This window comes from Somniosus microcephalus, chromosome 11 (genome assembly GCF_052327205.1).
Source record: "Somniosus microcephalus isolate GS21.2 chromosome 11, FLI_Smic_1.0, whole genome shotgun sequence".
Classification (NCBI taxonomy): domain Eukaryota; kingdom Metazoa; phylum Chordata; class Chondrichthyes; order Squaliformes; family Somniosidae; genus Somniosus; species Somniosus microcephalus.
Genome location: NC_140997.1, coordinates 200,241,773 through 200,263,823, shown reverse-complemented (window position 1 = coordinate 200,263,823; position 22,051 = coordinate 200,241,773).

Sequence of the window (22,051 nt, the reverse complement as noted above, 5' to 3'; positions counted from 1 at the left end):
GACACATGTTGCGGACCATCATATTTAACGGGTGAATGAATTTATTAAAGGGAGGTTGCATTCACTTACTTTCAAGTTTTTGACAACTTCGAATGGTGGATCTGCTGGAGCTTTCAGATGGCCCCAAAAAGGGAAAAGGTAGCCCCCAGATTTTCATATGCCTCCCTGGAAGTGTTATTGTTCGAAGTGAGGGTCAGGTGGGATGTCCCAACAGTTTGTGAAAGATAGCATGGCTAGAGGTGGCAGATCAGGTCAGCAGTAGTAGCATCACCCCAGGGATCTGGATACAGTTCCGCAAAAGATTCAATGACCTCACAAGGACAGCAAAGGTGAGTACAACCACTCCACTTCCCAGCTCTTGCATTGTTCCTGGTCACAGTCCCCCCTCCTCCAGCATTCAGAGTAATCACCACCCCTCACCACTAATCACAATGGCACACTGCACAACCTCTCATTATCACTCCTAGCACACACAACCCTGCTGCTTGCTACCACTAACGGCATGTTCTTCTCACCTGCTGTCAATTGCAGAACCTGAAACTCCTCTCATGACTCCTTACTCAATTCACACTCCAGCTAGTTATTTCACACACAAAACATAGAAATAGGAGTAGGCCATTCAGCCCCTTGAGCCTGTTCCGCCATTCAATTATATCATGGTTGATCTGTACCTCAACTCCATTTACCCGCCTTTGATCCATATCCCTTGATACCCTCACCTCACAAAAAAATATTGATGTCAGTCTTGAAAATTTCAATTGACCCATAGCTTTTGGGGGGGGGGGGGGGGGGGCGTGTTCCACATTTCCACTACCCTTTGTGTGATAAAGTGTTTCCTGGTTTCGGTCCCAAATGGCCTAACTAATTTTAGGATTGTGCCCCCTTGTTACACAAATTAGGGTTGTATTTCCCAGAATTTAGAAGATTAAGTGGTGATCTGATCGAAGTTTTCAAGATATTAAGGGGAACAGATAGGGTAGATAGAGGGTAGATAGAGAGAAACTATTTCCGCTGGTTGGGGATTCTAGGACTAGGGGGCAGAGTCTAAAAATTAGAGCCAGACCTTTCAGTGAAACACTTCTACATACAAAGGGTGGTAGAAGTTTGGAACTCTCTTCCGCAAACAGCAATTGATGCTAGATCAATTGTTAATTTTAAATCTGAGATTGATAGCTTTTTGTTAACCAAAGATATTAAGGGATCTGAGCCAAAGACGGGTATATGGAGTTAGGACGCAGATCAGCCACAATCTCATTGAATGGCAGAACGGGCTCGAGGGGCTGAATGGCCGACTCCTGTTGTTATGTTTTGTATTCCCCCACGAGAAGAAATAGATTCTCTGTATCTATCCTATGGAATCCTTCTATAATTTTAAACATTTCAATCAGATCACCCCTGAACCTTCTAAACTCAAGGGAATACAAATCAAGTTTATGCAACCTGTCCTCATAGTTTAACCCTTTAAAGCTCTGGTATTGTTCTGGTAAATCTGTCCCCACTCCAAGGCCAATCCTTCCTGAGGTTTGGTGCCTAAAACTGAATGCAGTACTCCAGATAGGATCTGATCAAGGCTCTGTACAACTGAAGCATAACTTCCTCCCCTATACTTGAGGTAACGGCAAACATTCCATTAGCCTTTTTGCTGATTTTTTGTACTCGTGCGCTAGATTTTATTTATTTGTGGCCTGGACAGCCAAATCCCTTTGCTCCTCCACAATTCCTAGGGTTTCTCACCATTAAGAAAATATTCTTGGATCCAAAGTGGATGACCTCATGCTTCCCCAGACTGATCACTATCTGCCAGTTTTTGTCTATGTCCTTTTGGAGCTTCCTACTCCCACATACACAACTTACTGTGCTTTCTAACTTAGTGTCATCAGTAAACTTGGATATACAACTCTCGATTCCTTCATCCAAGTCATTGATATATATGGTGAAAAACTGAGGCCCTGTACAGATTTCTGGGGAACACCACTTGTCATATCTTGCCTATCTATCAGAGGACATTCCCTTTATCCCTATTCTCCTACCTCCCAAGCAATTACAACTTATGTCACAAGACTCCTCTAATTCTGTGCACTCTCATTTTTGCTAATAATCTCTTGTGTGGAACCTTATCAAATGCCTTCTGGAAGTCCATATAGACAACATCCATAAACACTTCCCTGTCCAACGTGTTAGTGACCTCATCAAAAAATTCAACTAGATTAGTCAGACACAAATTCATTTCTTTGTTCAGCTCATACTTATTCAAGTGCTCAGTCACTCAGTCCCTGATGATAGATTCTAGTAATTTCCCCACAACTGGCAGGTCTGTCGTTTCCTGGTTTCTCACTGCCTCCGTTCTTAAATAATGAAGTGACATTTACAATTTTCCAATCCAAAGACATAATTCCTAAATCTAGAGAGCTTTAGAGAATTCTGATTAATGCATCTTTTCCCCACCTGTTTCTTTTAATGCCCTAAGGTGGAAACCATCAGGTCCTAGAGATTTGTCTAGCTTAAGCCCCATTATTTTCTCCATTACCATTTTTCTTTACTTGTATTAAATCCAATAAGCTCCTCCCCTTGATTTACTCTTAGGTTCCTTTATACCGCTGGTATTTTGCCCTCTTCCTCTATTTGAAAATAGATACAGTGCACTCATTTAAAAAGTCTGCCATTTATTTATCATCCATTATAGCATCACCTGCATCTGTGTTTAATGGGCCAACATTCCCCCTTACCATTCTCTTTCTCTTAACATATTTACAAAAACTTTTACTGTTAGCTTTAATATCACTTGCAAGTTTATTTCATACCACCATTTTGCACATTTTATTACTTTTTGTATCTTTTTATAACTTTCCTAGTCTCTTGGATTTCTGCATTTTCTTGCATTTGTGTAAGCCTTTTCTCTTAGCTTGATACTGTCTCTTAACCTTGCTTGTTGACCATGGTTGCTTAACTGCACAAGTGGAACTTATGCCTTTTAGGGGTATGCACTGATTTTGTATTGTACCAAAATCTTCTTTGAACACCTTTCACTGTATGACTAGTTTAATCCATTAGCAGCTCAGCCCAGTTTACTGTAGTCAATTTATGGCTCATCCCTTGGAGGTTAAAGGCAAAATATAAATGCAAGTTGTTGTTATCCTTACTTAAATTCAAAACTTTAGTTTGTGACTTTCACTTCTTCCTCTCAAACCTGTTGCTATCACGGAGACATGGTTGAGGGAGGGTCAGGACTGGCAGCTCAATATTCCGGGGTATAGAATCTTCAGGCGAGACAGAGGGGGGTGTAAAAGGGGAGGGGGTGTTGCAATATTAATTAAGGAATCAATTACTGCTGTAAGGAGGGATGATATATTAGCGGGTTCCTCTAATGAGGCCATATGGGTAGAACTTAAAACAAAAAGGGGGCAAGCACTTTGCTGGGAGTGTACTATAGGCCCCCAAACAGTCAGGGGGAGATAGAGGAGCAGATATGTAGGCAAATCTCAGAGAAGTGCGAAAATAGGGTAATAATAGTGGGGGATTTCAACTTCCCCAATATTAATTGGGATAGTCAGAGTGTGAAAGGCTTAGAGGGTGCAGAATTCTTAAAGTGTATCCAGGAGAGCTTTTTGAGCCAGCATGTAGAAAGTCCTACAAGAGACTGGACCTAATTCTAGGGAATGTAGCCGGGCAAGTGGTGGAAGTGTCAGTAAGAGAGCATTTTGGCGACAGTGACCATAATTCGGTGAGATTTAAGGTGGTCATGGAAAAAGACAAAGACGGCCCGGAAATAAGGGTTCTAAATTGGGGGAAGGCCGATTTTAATATGATAAGGCAGGATCTGGCCAAAGTGGACTGGGAGCAGCTACTTATAGGAAAATCCACATCAAAGCAGTGGGAGACTTTCAGAAGGGAAATAGAGAGAGTACAACGCCAACATGTTCCTGTAAAGGTCAAGGGTGGGACCAACAAGCAAAGGGAACCTTGGATGACAAGGGATATACAAAAATGCATTAGGAAAAAAAGGGGGGCTTTTGGCAGTTACTAAAGACGGAGGAAGCCCTAGAGGAGTATAAAAAGTGCAGGGGCATACTTAAAAAAGAAATTAGGAGGGTGAGGAGGGGCCATGAAATAACACTGGCGAGCAAAATAAAGGAAAATCCTAAGATGTTTTATAAGTATATTAAGGGCAAGAGGATAACCAGGGAAAGGGTAGGGCCCATTAGGGACCAAAGTGGCAATCTGTGTGTAGAGCCAGATGATGTAGGCGGGGTTTTGAATGAATTTTTTGCATCTGTGTTCACTATGGAGAAAGACGATGTAGACATAGAAATCGGGCAAGGGGACTGTGACATACTTGAACATATTAGCATCGAGAGGGAGGAGGTACTAGCGGTTTTAGCAGGCCAAAAAGTGGATAAATCTCCAGGCCCGGACGAGATGTATCCCAGGCTGTTGTGTGAGGCAAAGGAGGAGATTGCAGGGGCTCTGACACAAATTTTCAGAACCTCTCTGGCCACAGGGGATGTACCAGAGGACTGGAGAACAGCTAACGTAGTACCATTATTCAAGAAGGGTAGCAGGGATAAACCAGGGAATTACAGGCCAGTGAGCCTAACATCTGTGGTAGGGAAATTATTGGAAAAAATTCTGAGGGACAAAATTAGTCTCCACTTGGAGAGGCAAGGATTAATCGGGGATAGTCAGCATGGCTTTGTCAAGGGTAAATCATGTCTGACCAATCTGATTGAATTTTTCGAGGGGGTGACTAGTTGTGTGGATGAGGGAAATGCTGTGGATGTGGTTTACATGGATTTCAGTAAAGCTTTTGACAAAGTCCCACATAGGAGACTGGTCAAGAAGGTAAGAGCCCATGGGATCCAGGGTGCCTTGGCGCGTTGGATTCTAAACTGGCTGAGTGGCAGGAGGCAGAGGGTGATGGTCGAAGGTTGCTTTTGTGACTGGAAGCCTGTGTCCAGTGGGGTACCTCAGGGATCGGTGCTGGGACCCTTGCTGTTTGTGATCTACATAAATGATTTGGATGAGAATGTAAAAGGTATGATCAGTAAGTTCGCAGATGACACGAAAATTGGTGGGGTGGTAAATTGCGAGGAGGAAAGCCTCAGGCTACAGGACGATATAAACGGGTTGGTCAGATGGGCGGAAAAGTGGCAAATGGAATTTAACCCTGAAAAGTGCGAGGTGATGCATTTTGGACGGACAAATAAGGCAAGGGAATACACAATGAGTGGTAGGACCCTAGGAAGTACAGAGGGTCAGAGGGACCTTGGTGTACATGTACATAGATCCCTGAAGGCAGCGGAACAGGTAGATAAGGTGGTTAAAAAGGCATATGGGATACTTGCCTTCATTAGCCGAGGCATAGAATATAAGAGCAGGGAGGTTATGATGGAGCTGTACAAAACGCTGGTGAGGCCACAGCTGGAGTACTGTGTGCAGTTCTGGTCGCCTCACTATAGGAAGGATGTGATTGCTTTGGAGAGGGTGCAGAGAAGATTCACCAGGATGTTACCTGGGATGGAGCGCCTCAGCTATGAAGAAAGACTAAACAGGCTGGGGTTGTTTTCCTTGGAGCAAAGAAGGCTGAGGGGGGACCTGATTGAGGTGTACAAAATGATGAGGGGCATAGATAGGGTAGATAAAGAGGAACTTTTCCCCTTCGTAGGGGGGTCAATAACAAGGGGGCATAGATTCAAGGTAAGGGGCAGGAGGTTTAGAGGGGATTTGAGGAGGAACTTTTTCACCCAGAGGGTGGTTGGAATCTGGAACTCACTGCCTGAAAGGGTGGTAGAGGCAGGAACCCTCACAACATTCAAGAAGCATTTGGATGAGCACTTGAAATGCCATTGCATACAAGGCTATGGACCAAATGCTGGAAAATGGGATTAGACTGGACAGGGATTGATGGTCGGCGCAGACACGATGGGCCGAAGGGCCTCTTTTTCTGTGCTGTATAACTCTAACTCTAACATCAAATTCAATCATATTACAGTCATAATTCACAAGATCTTCCCTTGCTAACAAATTCTGGTTTGTTACTCATAATCAAATGTCGCATAGCCTTATCTCGCCAGTTTTAAAACATATTGCTCCAGAAATCACTCATGAATATATTCTAGAAATTAATTTTAATTTGCAAAAATGAAAATCTCATTAAAACCACACCTTTTCTGCTACACGCCTCTGATCTCGTATTTATACATTCCCCCACTACATCACCACTGTCGGGAAGTCTGTAAATAACTCCCACCAGAGATTTGCATCATTTGCTGTTCCTTAGTTCTACTCACAGTTTCCATTACCTGTTCACCCTTAAAGTCCTTTCCATTGCTGTAATTGTCACTTATCAATATTGCTTCTCCTCCTTTCCAATCCTTTCTGAAGACCCTTTCCAATAGCTTTGAATATTTAGCTCTCAATCATGCCTCGCTTGTAGCTAGGTCTCTGTAATGGCTACCATATAAACTTTCTATGTATTTACCTGTTCATTTAATGTTCAATAGATTCTTTCCAAAGTTAAATCCAAAAACAAAGTCTACTATAGTGTCATTCTGTTCCTCCAATGACGAGGAGGACACCATGAAGGCACAGAACAAAACCAATCGAAAGAAGGGTTTTCTGTGTTATTTTGGGGATATTATCAAACATACTTGGACCAGGGCAAATGTAAATACTCTTGGGGATGTAGGGTGCAACGACTCCTTCAAAAGAGTGTTTTTGAAATACAGAAGCCAAAACTATCTATAGCAAAAAAGGTAATAAAAAACTAATGTGGGTCCACATACACTTCTGCACATTTGGAAAGCTCTTTAACTTCAGTATTGACAAAGATAAGTTATACATGAACTATCGTTTGCAGATGACTGGGCTCCAGCAGTCACTTGAGACTGCTCAATCACCTACTCACTTGTACATGAAGCCAATCTCTCCTTCCCAAACATTGCATGCAGCACTACTCCTTATTACACCATATACCACATCAACTATATTAGGAGGGGTGTGATGCTGACACAACTGTAAAACTTGTTCCTGTCATGTTTCCATAGGTGTCCTCATGGAGCCAGCAATACCATATGAAGCCCAGAGGTTCATTCCCATGCAAATTCCTGGATAAACAGAGCAGGTGCACAGCAACAGTGGCATGGCAGGAGTAGGCATGGATGAGGAAGTGCTTCCTTAAGGAGATTTCACATCCAATGCCAGTCTGCTCAAATTATCCAAACTGAACCAGAAAGCAGGCAGGCCCAGACGATCAGACATGGCACCTGTAATTCGAGGGTCATCGCACAAGCCTGCACAAGGAGATACAGGGCCACCACCATCCCAAGAGCCAGCAGTTAACCACCACCTTCCTCCTATTGGAGTAGCCCTTTGGAGCGCAAGATTAAGTATTATAGAAATTTGCTTCTGGCCGCAGCTCTAGTGCAGCAGATAGCTTTTCAGCCTCAAGCTCATTATTATGCTCTTCAAGGCTTGCCTGACGCTTCTCTCCCATCCACTGCATAGGAACGTTGGAACATTAGGAACAGGAGTAGGCCATTCAACCCCTCGAGCCTGCTCCGCCATTCAATGAGATCATGGCCAATCACAACTCAACTTCATTTACTCACCTTTGCTCCATATCCCTGGATTCCCTTTCCTTACAAAAATCTAGCGATCTTGGTCTTGAAAGCTCCAATTGTCCCAGCATCCACAGCCTTTTGGGGCAGAGTGTTACAGATTTCTACTACTCTTCGTGTGAAAATGGGTTTCCTGATTTCCCTCTTCTGAATGGCTTGGCACTAATTTTAAGATTTTGTCTCCTTGTTTCTCCCTATCTACCCTATCAAATTTTAAACATTTTGATCAGATCACCGCTCAATCTTCTATGCTCAAGAGAATACAAGCCAAGTTTATGCAAACTGTCCTCATAATTTAACACTCTAAGACCCGTTATCAGAGGCGTAGGGAAAAAAAGGCCAAAAGAGATACGAGAAGAGGGTACCTAAAGCTTGCTTCAAGAGGTTGGTTTGTAAATAAGGATTGTAAAGGAGAGGTAAGAGCTGGAGAACCAGAGGGATTTAGGGAAGGAATTTCAGAGTGCGGGGGCAAGGTAGCTGCATGCACGGCTGCCAAAGGTGGAGCGAAGGCATGGGCATGATGCACAAAAGGCTAGAGTCAGAGGAACGGAGAGTTCGGGGAGGCTAGCTCAGCTTGGGGTCAATTAGGATGCTGAGGTTGCAAATCTGGTTCAGACTGAGACGATGGCCAGGGATGGAGATGGAATGGGTGGTGAGGGCATATAGGGGGCTAAATTGGGCTGTCGAGCACCTGTTTTTTTTTTTTTTTTTTTTTTTTTTTTTAAGGTGCTTTGTGGGCACCTAATGCTCAAAAATGGGGTCCGAGATGTGCTGGCAAACTTCTGACGGGAAGTGCGCAGGACGCCATCTTGATAAAGAGGTTTACGTGCACCTAACGACTGCCGGCAGCATGCAGAGCAGGCAGATTATGACGTCAGTCAGTGTGCAACGCTGATGATGCCAGCGCTGTCATTTTCAAACTCCACCACTCCAGCGAATGCCCTGTCTTAACCTTGCACAGTTGAACACGTAATTAAACATAATGAAGGACCCCCCCCCCCCCACCAGCGCTATTTAAATGGACCATGAACTACGTGTAGGTTAGTTGCTGGATTATTTCTTCTGACTGCTAGTGCAATTGTACATGCTTTTGGAGCTTTACAATACTTAGCTAAAGTTTGAATAGTCTACAGGGAGCAGTCTGGCTGGTGCTGAAGTACTTTTGTTCATTTAAAAGCTTGTGCTGAAACAAGTTGCTTGCAGACATGGATGGCCTGGTAGTGCTTCCTCTGGGAATTGAGCATGACTGGGAGAATGAAGAGAGGCTACACAGAGCAGGACAAGCTACTAGAAGAGGGAGGAGGATGGGGGAGAAGGGCTGTCAGCAGGAGGCAATATCTGCCAAGGGACTTTAGGGAGCAATTCTCTTACCTCGGCTTCAGTGAGAACCAATCCAGGAGACATCTTCGCTCCACAAAAGACGTCATGACCACAACTGCAACGTCAAAGCATGGCAAGAAACGCATTGCCTGTGGCTGTCAAGGTGATCGTGGCTCTTAACTTTTATGCATCTGGCTCCTTCCAGGCTGCTACTGGAGATGTAAACAACATCTCGCAGTTTGCACTGGATTGCTGTATAAGGGAGGTCACTGAGGTTCTCCATACAGAGAAACAGTTTAATCTTCTCTCTCACCACAGATAAGCAGGCAGAGCGAGCAAAAGGGTTTCCACGGATTACAGGCTTTCCCATGGTGCAGGGTGCCACTGACAGCACACACATTGCCTTGTGAACTCTGCCATTTTCATGAACTGAAAGGGATTCCACTTCCTCAATGTGCAGCTGGTGTGCAACCACAGGCAGCGTTCCATGCAGGTGAATGCCCGTTATCCTTATCAAAGGCTGGCTACTGGATGATAAGAGTTATCCACTCATGACATGGCTCTGGTCTGGAACCCACACATGTGCACACAGCAGGCCTACAATGAGAGCTATGCTGTCACAAGGAACATTATAGAACACACCATTGGCGTCCTCAAGCAATGCTTCCTCTGCCTGGACCACTCTGGAGGAGCCCTGCAGTACTCAGCTGATTTGTGGTAGTATGCTGCATGCTGCACAACTTCGCCATTATGAGGGGCCAGCCCTTACCACCACCTATCAGGCGAGAAGCTGAGGAGCAGGAGCATGAGGAGGAAGTGCAACAGGAAGTGGGGGAACATGAAGAGGAAGGGAGGCTACAACAGACTGACCTTTTCTGCCCAGGCTCTACATTATCAAATAATTCACGAGCAATACCAATAACCTCAACCATGCCTCCCCATTCACCAATAGTTCCACACTCCTTACCTTTCCTCTATCACTGGTCGTCACGCCGTCCTCTTTCTGATAACACAAAAATAAAACCCACCAGAAAATGCACATTCTAATCCAATTATATAAATTGAATCATTACATAATGCATACAAAAATAATCTAATCAGCCTTGTGCATTCCCTTAGTGCCCATCTTCTGTGTGCCTTTGCCTATCCTAGTGCTCCAATGAGGTGCTACTGATGAAAGGTCATCGACCTGAAACCTTAACTCAGTTTCTCTCTCCACAGAAGCTGCCTGACCTGCTGAGTATTTCTAGCATTTTCTGTTTATATTTCAGATTTCCAGCATCTGCAGTATTTTGCTTTTGTAACATTTACAATCCTCCATTCCTCTGGCACCACCCCTGTATCTAAGGCGGTTTGGAAGATTGTGGCCAGCACCTCCGCAATTTCTACCCTTACTTCCCTCAGCAACCGCAACCTAGGATGCATCCCATCCAGACCAGGTGATGTAGCCTTTCTAGTACCTCCTCTGATATACCTATCAATTCATCCAATGAAAAGCGACGAGTTAAGAAAGTAACTATAGGTTTTTATTGGCTAAATAACAGAGCCCACCCTCGTGGGTGATCGGATACAACAAGGAGGAATGCCAGCCAGTCGACTACCTTTATACCTGGGCAGGTAGGTGGAGTCATGGGCGGAGTCAGCAGTGGTCAGCCCAGGTATAGCAGCGTGACAAGAGGCGACCTCGTATAGTGATACAACAGTGTGAACAGTGATAACCATAGAGTAACGATATAACAGTGATAACTATAGTGTAACGATAGTGAACGATAAAAGTGGTTTACCACATTCACCCCTTGTTTAGATTTGAGTCCGGCGGGGTGAAGTGTACTACCAGTTCTGGTATGTCAGTCTGTCCGGAGGCCTCGTAAGCCTTTCTGATCGTCGCAGCGGCGGTGTTGCATTATCCGGTGTTAATGCTGGTGTCTGCGTGGTCGGCGAAGGCTCGTGGGGTTCCGGCATGCCGTCTACCTGGTCTGGAATTGGGGGGGTGGTGGGGGTGAAGGTGGTGTCTCCGGAGTGCCCGAGGGTGCGAGGTCTCGTAAGGAGACTGTGTCCTCCCGCCCATCTGGGTATGCCACATAGGCGTACTGGGGGTTGGCGTGCAGGAGGTCCACCCTCTCGACCAGGGGGTCCGTTTTATGGGCCCTCACGTGCTTTCGCAGCAAGACCCGGAGAGGTCAGCCAGGTTGGTAGCGTGGTTCCCGTAGTCGACTTCCTGGGGAAAGCAAACATTCGTTCATGGGGGGTGGCGTTGATGGCAGTGCAAAGTAGTGACCGGGTGGAATGCAGCGCTGCCGGGAGGACTTCCTGCCAGCGGGAGGTTGGGAGGCCCTTAGACTTTAAGGCTAAGAGGACGGCCTTCCATACCGTCGCGTTCTCTCTTTCTACCTGGCCGTTCCCTCGGGGTTTGTAGCTGGTGGTCCTGCTTGCAGCAATACCTCTCGCTAGTAGGAACTGACGGAGTTCCTCGCTCATGAAGGAGGAGCCCCGGTCACTATGTATATAGTTTGGGAACCCGAACAAGGCGAAGAGGTCGTTCAGGCATTTAATGACCGTGGTACTGGTCATGTCTGGGCAGGGGAAGGCAAAGGGGAAACGGGAGTACTCATCAACAATGTTGAGGAAGTACACATTACGGTCAGAGGACGGGAGGGGCCCCTTAAAGTCGATGCTCAGGCGCTCGAAGGGGCGGGTGGCCTTGATCAGGCTTGCTCTGTCCGGCCTAAAGAAGTGCGGTTTGCACTCGGCACAGGTCTGGCAGTTCCTGGTCATGGTCCTGACCTCCTCGATGGAGTAGGGCAGGTTGCGGGCCTTAATGAAGTGGTAAAGTCTGGTGACCCCGGGGTGGCAGAGGTCGTTGTGGAGGGTCTGAAGTCTATCACTTTGCGCGCTGGCGCATGTAATTCGTGACAGAGCATCGAGGGGTTCGTTCAGCTTACCTGGCCGGTACAAGATATCATAATCGTAGGTGGAGAGCTCGATTCTCCACCTCAAGATCTTGTCATTCTTGATTTTGCCCCTCAGCTTGTTATTAAACATAAAAGCGACCGAACGTTGGTCAGTAAGGTGGGTAAATCGTTTGCCTGCCAGGTAGTGCCTCCAGCGTCGTACCGCCTCCACAATCGCCTGGGCCTCCTTCTCGACCGACGAGTGTCGGATCTCAGGGCCCTGTAGGGTCCTTGAGAAGAAGGCCACCGGTCTCCCCTCCTGGTTAAGGGTGGCGGCTAGGGCGAAGTCGGATGCATCGCTCTCGACTTGGAAGGGGATGGACTCATCCACTGCGTGCATAGTGGCCTTGGCAATGTCTCCCTTAATGAGGGAGAAGGCTGCGCACGCTTCCTCCGTAAGGGGGAAGGATGTGGGCTTCATGAGGGGTCTGGCTTTGTCCGCATAATTGGGCACCCATTGGGCATAGTAGGCGAAGAGCCCCAGGGTTCTCTTCAGTGCCTTTGGACAGTGGGGGAGGGGTAGCTCCATGAGGGGTCGCATTCTTTCGGGGTCGGGGCCGATGACTCCGTTCTCTACTACACAGCCGAGGATGGCAAGGCGCGAGGTGTTAAACACAAATTTATCCTTATTGTAGGTGAGGTTCAGCCGTTGGGCCGTACGGAGGAATCTCTCCAGATTAACATCGTGGTCCTGCCGGTCGCGGCCGCAGATGGTGACGTTATCTAGATAGGGGAACGTGGCGTGCAGCCCGTTCTGGTCAACCATCCGGTCCATCTCCCTTTGGAAGACCGAAACCCCGTTGGTGACGCTGAAGGGAACCCTAAGGAAGTGGTAGAGGCGGCCGTTCGCCTCGAAGGCTGTATACTGGCGGTCCTCAGGGCGGATAGGGAGTTGGTGATAGGCCGACTTAAGGTCGATGGTGGAGAATACCCGGTACTGCGCAATCTGATTGACCATATCAGATATGCGGGGAAGGGGGTATGCGTCCAGCTGGGTGTACCTGTTTATGGTCTGGCTGTAGTCGATGACCAGGCGGTTTTTATTGCCGGTCTTAACGACCACGACCTGGGCACACCAGGGGCTGGTGCTCCCCTCGATGATACCCTCCTTCAGGAGACGCTGCACCTCAGAGCTAATGAAAGCTCTGTCCCCGGCGCTGTACCGCCTGCTCTTGGTAGCGACGGGTTTGCAGTCGGGGGTGAGGTTAGCGAACAGGGAAGGTGGCGGGACCTTGAGGGTGGATAGGCCGCAGGTGTTACGCAGTGGGCGGTTTAAAATCTGCTGGTTGTCGACTGAGTGGGGGGAGGGGTCCGCCGTATGCTAGCGTGACACTTTGGAGGTGGGATTGGAAGTCTAGGCCTAGTAGGACGGCAGCGCATAGCTGGGGCAGGACGCGGAGTTTAAAATTTTTATACTCCGTACCCTTAACCGACAGGGTCACAACACAGTAGCCGCTGATGTCTGTGGCGTGTGACCTCGATGCCATCGAGATCCGGTTGCGCGTTGGCAGGACAGGGAGGGAGTAGTGGCTCACCGTGTCTGGGTGGATGAAGCTCTCCGTGCTTCCGCTGTCGAACAGGCAGGTCGTGGCGTGGCCGTTCACTTTGATGTCCATCATCGACTTGGACAGGTGATGCGGGCGGGCCTGGTCCAGTGTGACGGAGGCTAGTGTATAGCTGAGCGAGTTGTTGTAGTCTGCGGTCGAGGCGGTAGTCGGGTCTAGAGGCACGGTGGCGGTCGGGCGTGGTGGGTAAAATGGCGTCTCCCACGAGGTTGGACAAAATGGCGGAGAAGATGGCTGCCCCCATAACTCACATGAGGCACTGCTGGTGTCGGTTGCCTGTATCAAAGATGGCCGCCCCATGACTCACATGTGGGGATGCTGGCCTCTGTTGCCTTGATGGAAGATGGCCGCCCCCACAGCTCACATGAGGCACTGCTGGCCTCTGATGATCCACCTCTGCAGGCCTTAGCGAAGTGGCCTTTCTTCATGCAGTTTGAGCAGGTAGAGTTCCTGGCTGGGCAGCGCGACCTCGGGTGTTTCGCCTGGCCGCAGAAGAAGCAGCCGGCAGCCCGATCGCGGGGGTCCGATGTTGGAGCCGGTACCGGGGGTGGCGGTCTCGATCGGGTCCGGGACGCCGACGCTGAGGTAGGTCCCAGGGGGGTTGCTGCGGGGGGTATCGCGGTCGGGGTCGGTCCCAAGTCCCAGGGTCGCGAGTTACAGTACCTTGAGTATGCCTCGAGGTCCCGATGGGCCACCTCTAGGGAGAGAGCGAGGGCTGCAGCTTTGTCCAGGTCGAGGTCCCTTGCTTCCAGTAGTCTTTGCCGTGAGTAGTCGGACCGCAGGCCTTTCACGAAGGCATCGCGGACATTGTCTTCAGTATTTTCTGCCGCCGTTACCGCTTTAAAGTTACAGTCTCTGCCGAGTGCTTGTAGCACCCGTAAAAATTCCTCCACGGGCTCTCCTGGCTGTTGCGGGCGGGATCTTAGGAGGTGTCTGGCATACATGGAATTTACCGGGGTTTGGTACTGTCTTTTCAGCCGGTTGATGGCGTCCTCGTATGTTTTAAGGTCCCGGATGAGTGCGAATACTTTAGGGCTCACTTGGGCGTTCAGAACTCTTAGCATGGATTTCTGAGGCACGCCGGATTCTCCCAGGTAGGCTTCGAAGCAGCTCAGCCAGTGTTCGAAGTCGAGGGCTGAGTTTGCTGCCTGTGGGTTTAGATCCAGGTACGGTGGTCTGAGGGCTCGCAGCCAGGCCGGCTGCTGTGGCTGTTGTAGCTGGGCGTCTGGCTGGTCGCTTGGCTGGTCGTTTGACTGCTCAGGTGTCGACATTTTAAAATTTAGCCAATAAAAACCTATTGGGTGGGCTCTCTTATTTAGCCAATAAAAACCTATAGTTACTTTCTTAACTCGTCGCTTTTCATTGGATGAATTGATAGGTATATCAATTTTATTGGCTAAATAACAGAGCCCACCCTCGTGGGTGATCGGATACAAGGAGGAATGCCAGCCAGTCGACTACCTTTATACCTGGGCAGGTAGGTGGAGTCATGGGCGGAGTCAGCAGTGGTCAGCCCAGGTATAGCAGCGTGACAAGAGGCGACCTCGTATAGTGATACAACAGTGTGAACAGTGATAACCATAGAGTAACGATATAACAGTGATAACTATAGTGTAACGATAGTGAACGATAAAAGTGGTTTACCACATCCTCTATCTATTTTTATTTCATCCAGTATCCTGACAACCTCCTCATTTACCAGAGCTTTGGCAAATTCCTCTTCCTTGCTAAACACTGATGCAAAGTACTCATTTAGTGCCTCAGCCTCCACCAATAGATCTCCATTTTGGTGATTCTCTGGCTACAACTGGATAGATAAGAATGGAACCAGGTGATGCAGTCCCACCCAGCTGGACGACGGAGGAGAGGGGTTGGAGGAGGATGGTATTGTCAACTGTGTCAAAGGCTGCAGACAGGTCGAGGAGGGATAATCTACCACGGTCATAGTCACATAGGATGTAATTTGTGACTTTGATAAGGACCATTTCAGTACTGTAGCAGGGGTGGAAACCTGATTGGAGGGATTCAAACATGGAGTTCCAGGCAAGCTGGGCACGGATTTGGGAGGCGACATGTTCAAGGACTTGAGAAAAAAGGGAGGTTGGAGATGGGGTGGTAGTTTGCAAGGGCAGAGGAGTCAACAATGGTTTTTTTTGAGGATGCAGGTGGTGACGGCAGATTTGAAGGCGAGGGGAACAGTACCTGAGGAGAGGGAACCATGCAAGCTGGGACATTGGCCAACAGATGCTGCATCATGGTGGGTTCCATACCTGTGCTGATGGAGGTGACCACCTGTTTCATGTTGGAAAGGATGGGCTCCATTCTCTGCGCAAAGCCGTGTGACAAGTTGGTGATGGACTCCTCCATGCTCCGTGACATTGTGCGCAAGCTTTCCCTTGCACCAAGCATTTGGTTATGTACACCTATCAGCCTTCTTCTGTAGCCTGGAACATCAAAGTCCTCATCCGACTCCTCTGCAGCAGAACTAGTGTGCAACCTCGCCCTCCGGTGAGCTGGCACCTGCGCTATCCATTCCCCCACCCTGGCTCCTGTGCCCATTGTCTCACCACATGCAGATCCCTTCCCTATCCTGGCCTCTAAAGCATGCACAGCGTCAGTCTGAGCTGGTGGCTGCGAGTGTAAGATTGAGTGATGGTGTCTCTTCCTCCTCTGACCGGGAAGGTTCCAGTTCTTGAGTATCTGAAATGAAAAAGGGACAAGGATTGGGTTGTGGCGAGGGTAGAGGAGAAAGTAAGACTCTTAGACCATCTGAAGCTTGTGAGTCAGAAGAAATTGTGGGATGAGGAGGAGGATTAGGTATGCCAATACCCTCATCATCAATCCCTCCAGTCCCGCCAGTGGCCACGGCCTCATGATGCCTCTTCCCATGATGACCAGCACTGTCTGTTCCATTGGGATTAAAACATGCATGCACGCATGTCCTCCTCCAATTCTTTCCTACTGCCTCCTGTTATGCGTCACCTTTTTCTGGAAGAAAGAGGGAAGTGTGTCAGTGAGTGTCCTGCAACACACTGATGTGGCTGTGATGGTTGAATAGCTGCCTGTGTGTGAGCTGAGAGTGCAAGGCTTGCAACAGTACTAAGTGTGTGAGGTAAAGCATATGAATTGAAGGATTGAGTACTGATTGATAGAGATTGTTGGTAGCTGGGTGATGGGGGTGTAGTGGATTGAGCAGTGGATGAGGCTAGTGGTGCAGTCGGTAGGATATGCCATTTGAAGATGAACTCACCTTGATGACTCGTGTCAGATCATTAAACTTCTTCTTGCACTGCATCCATGTTCTTGGAGCAACACTCCTGGCATTGACCTCCACCGCTACTTCCCACTGCCTTCTGCCCCCAATGCGGATACAGGATGATTCGCCTGCTCTCCACGTCTTGCACCAAGTCCTCCAGGGCATTGTCAGAAAACCTTGGTGCTCGCTCTTTCGCATGTTCAGCCATTCCTTTAAGTATCACAGCACAGATTCACTTCGCAAAAAACTCCCACCATTTCTTGCAGCCAAAATACAACTCCCCTTTAAGAGGTGCAGGCTGCCATTAAGTAACGCTAACCACTCACTATGTCGGGTCCCCTGCTGATGCATGCAACCAATGAACAGCGCAGATAGCGCTGGCTGCATGCAGCGATCATTTAAAACAGCAGGCAGCACATTAAATTCGTACTGCCTGCAACGCATGAACAGGCACGGGTTAATTGCACACCGCGATCCCCATGCCCGTTTTCAGGGGTGAGCCAATTTAACCCCCATAAAGTTTAAAGCGAAAATGGCCTCAGTCTTCCCAATGTTTCACTAGACAAAATTACAGCTCACCTGGGACTGGATGTCAGACAATGGAGGGGTTGAGACAGGTCCAAGAGAGGTACAGCAGGTGCCATCTGCTGATCCCATGTCTGCAGATATAAAGCCAAAGGCAGCATGTAGTTTAGGAAGTAGTGAGGATCAAAGATTGATCTTTGGATGACTCCAGAGATAAGGGTGCTGTTGTGGAAAGAAAAGCCATTGTTGGAAACACACTGTCCAAAATCAGATAGGCAAGGGGGGGAAGCAAACCGAGCAGTCCCATTGAGCTGGACAATGGAGAAGAGGCGTGTCAAAGGGTGCAGGGAGCTCGGAGAGGAGGGCTGGTCACAATCACAGAGGATATCATTTGTGACTTTGGTTAGGGTCGTTTTGGTGTGGTGGCAGGGACGGAAACCTTATTGGAGAGATTCAAACATGGAGTTGCATGAAAGATGGGCACAGATTTGGGAGGGGACATGTTCAAGGACTTGAGAGGAAAGGGAGATGGTGATGGGGAAGTAGCTTGCAAGGGCAGAGGGGTCAAGTTTTTTTTTTTTTAGGAAGGGGGTGATGGCACCCGTTCAGAAAGGCAGGGCAATAGTACTTCTAGAGAGGGAATCATTTACAATGTCAGCTAGCATGGGAGCCAGGAAGTGAAGCTGGGTGGTGAGCAGCTTATTGGGAATGTGATCAATGGAGAAGGAGGTGGGTCTCAGATGAGATGAGCTTGGAGAAGGCATGAGGGAAGATGGGAGAGACATGGGTTCAGGACAAGGACAGGGTGACCTTTGACCTGCTGAACAAGGGAAAGGGGGAGAAGCAGCTTAACAGAAGGTCTCAACTTTGGTGACAAATACATTTATGAGCTCCTAGCATTTGCTGGAAATGCGGGGGAAGGGGGTTGGGAGAGGGGTTTAGGGAGATAGTTGGTAGTAGAAAACGGAAGCTGGGCATCATCTTTTCTCTCCAGAATGATCCTGGAGTAGTGGGCAGTACTTGCAGAGGAGTGTGTGGCCCAATAGCACTTGATGTGGACCGACCTTTCTGGATAGTGGTCGCTTAGTGCAAATGACCTCAGCTGCAGGCAGTTCTGCCTCTGCACATTCCTTTGGACCTCTGATAAGACAAATTCCCACAGGAATGCCCATCTGTTCAAGATCCGGGATGACTGAACCAATTGTGCAGCAGTTACACTCAAATTGCACCCCGTGGGCTTGTGTGAGCAAAAGTGGGGATAATTTCAGGATGAATGATCAAAATGGAAGAGAATATAGGTTTTTTTTTTTTTTTTTTTAAGGGCATCAATGGTGGAAGCGAGAAAGTGATTGAGCAAATCAAAGGCTGCAGATTATTGTGGTGAATGGAAGGCCAAAGGCTAGGCAGTTGAGAGTTTGAAAGTACAGTTGTAAGTGAGTTTGGAGAAAGTTTTTCCCCCAGGGCAGATGCAGAAAGAAGTGGATTTGGAAGGGGAGTAAGGGGAATGTGGTGATGAGGGATATTTGGAGGGAAAGGTTTATTGAGGACAGTCGGACAATGAATTCAGAGGAGAGGGCAAGGGGGCCGATGATGGTGGGGCTTGGCGGATGGTAAACAATAAAGATTTTAAAGGAGAGCCGAGGGGGGTAGAATACAGTAAACTGTTCAAGGGAGGAGAAGGTATCAGAGGAGTAGAGGGAAAGAGTTCAAGGTCTTCTGTAGATATTCCCTGGAACAATAGGATAAGTGCATAGTGGCTGATGCTATGGTACTTGGCATTCACCTGAACAAAATGGTACGGATGGGCATACACAACCGTAACCCATTATATGAATATTCATAATAGCCGCAGCATTGGTGCCTGTATGGACCCATGGGTTCCCTGCACTCTTAGAAACTTGGTCATCCTGAGAAATGCAAATCCATTTCTGCTGCCGGCTGATTCCCATTGGAAAAAGTGATCATGTCATTTGTGGAAAGTGCTGTTCCCATACTAGATGAAATTTGCAGGTTGGACTGCAGGAGACAAAGCAAAGCTCTGAAACAGTTTATCTAGCTAAATGTAGACATTTAAGGCAGATATCCTCAGACAAGTCTGGCGCAATCTACTGACCGACCTTTATGGATAGTGGTCGCTTGGTACAAACAACTTCAGCTGCAGACAGTCCTGCCTCTGCACATTCCTTTAGACCTTCACTAAGAATAATTCCCACAGGAATGCCCATCTGTTCAAGATGCTTAAATACTCAGTGGAAAATAAGTGTCTAAATGGGGTAGAGGACCAGATACACAAATCACTAAAAGTAGTAACGCAGGTTAATAAGGCCATAAAAAAAAAAGCAAACAAAGCATGGGGGTCCATTTCTGGAGGGATAGAATTGAAAAGCAGAGATGTTAAACTTGTACAGAACCATGGTTACACCACACTTGGAGCACTATAAACAGTTCTGGTCTCCATACTATAAAAAAGATATGGGGCACTGAAGGTGGTGCAAAAAAGATTTACTAAAATGATAGCAGAACGGAGAGGTTATACCGGTCAGGAAAGAATGAACAGGCTGGGGCTCTTTTCTATAGATAAGAGAGGACTATGAGGTGACCTGATAAAGATCTTTAAGATTATTAAAGGGTTTGATAGGGTAGACGTAGAGATGTTTCCACTTGCAGGGGAGACCAGAACTAGGGGCCATAAATATAAGATAAATCCAATGGGGAATTCAGGAGAAACTTCTTTACCTAGAGAGTAGTAAGAATGTGGAACCACAAGGCGTAGTAGAGGCGACCAGCATAGATGCATTTAAGGGGAAGCTAGATAAACACACGAGGGAGAAAGGAATAGAAGGATATGTTGATAGGGTCAGAAGAAGGGTGGGAGAAGGCTCGTGTGGAGCATAAACAATGGCGTTGACCTGTTGAGCCAAATGGCCTGATTCTGTGCTGTAAATACTATGTAAATAGACATGAATTCACTTCATTGCTAGATAGTGAAAAGAAACAATTAAAATAAACCCAAAAATTGAAAAAATGCAAAATAAAGCAATACACCAAATTAAATGCAGGCCCCCAGCAAAAAAAAAAAAAATCTACCGTCACGGTCATCACACACTCATTAACAACTGACCTAAACATATTTCTAAGAAACTCATTCATGAAGGCCAATTGAATTTGAAATTCTGTCTGATTTATTCATGCCTTCAGCAATTAAGCCACATTTATGTAAAATTCCAGGTAGATAAATGCAAACTTAATTTACTGGTTCGTGAAGGCTTAAAGGCAGCAAGAGCCTCCAATTATCTCAGCAGAGTGTGGTTGCACAACTCTGGTGTAGGTAAGAAGGCCTACTTTTGAAATTTTATGACCCTCTCCTTCCTGTACCACTAGTGCACTCAGAAAATCTAATTCAATTATACAGAAGCAAAAGAATAAAGCAGCATTACAAGATAACTTTGACTGCCCTGAAACTAAACGAGTCTAGAATCTTTTAATGGAGTATCTGATGAATATAATGCAGGTGTTCATCTCCACAGAGCCCCTCCAGCTGCCACAATATGGAAACAGGTAGGCAAAGAGGGAGCCTACATCTCTTATGCAATTCTTCCGAGTCCAATTACAACACACAAGAACAAAGAATCACTTCCCACTCGGCAGGCAAACATGTTAATAGTCAATTCTACCATTCAATTAGAGTATGAACAGTCTTCCCTTCTCGTGTTTTTGTTTGCTTTGGACATCTACCTTACATCTTAAACAGCCAACCATCTCTTAAGTAGACAGTTTAGCTCCATGCACAATCTCAGTGTCCAATAGATGTCTGCAAGTTTCCATGTATAAGGTAAATTCCAATGGAATTGACTTATGAATACAAACATCGACATTGAGATTATACCTGGATAGATTGTGTAATTTCTTTCTCTGACAAGGACAAAAGAACTCTTTAGTTTAGCTCAATTAGTGGCACTCTCACCTCTAAGTCAGTAGTTTGAAGATTCATGCACCATCCAGTTCTTCACACATAGTCTAGGCAGATAATTCAATATAGTCCTGAGGAAGTGCCACATTGTTGGAGTTGCCATCCCTCAGATCAGACATTAAATTGAAGCTTTATCAGCCTGTTCAGATGGATTTAAAAGATTCCACAGTAATATTTGAAGAGCAGCGTGCTCTTCAGATGCCCTGGCCAATATTTCCCCCTCAAGCAATACCATCAAAAAGAGACCAACTATTCATTCAGCCCATTTGCTGTTGTGGGATCCTGCTGTGTACAAATTAGCTACAATGTTTACCACATAATGAAGTTGACTAATTCATTGTATGTGAAGTGCTTTGGAACATCCAAGGACATGATAAGGTGCTATTTAGTTGAAGATTTTTTTCCTTAATCTCAGTCAACTTTAATACACATTTTTATCTTAAAGTCATATAAAAGGATATAAAACAGAAATGTTAAAATGTTTGAAGTATAATAGGTTAGGGTACAGTAGTGCAATAGTTATGGTACTGGTCTAGCAACCCAGTGGTCGTGAGTTCAAATCCCACCATGGCAAGTTGTGAAATTTAATTAAATAAATCTGGTAATTTGTGGAATGGTACCAGAAAATGACCTTGAAAACTGCTGGATTGTTGGAAACATCCAACTGATTCACTCGTGGGTCAGGGAAGGGAACCCCTACTCAGTCTGACCTACATGTGACTGGGGACCCAAACTGCGGGGTTGACTCATTACCTTTAGGGCAACTAGGGATGGGAACTAAAAACTGCCTTGCCATCATCAGCCACATCCCAAGAACAATTCAAATAAAGCAAATAAAAAATAATAGG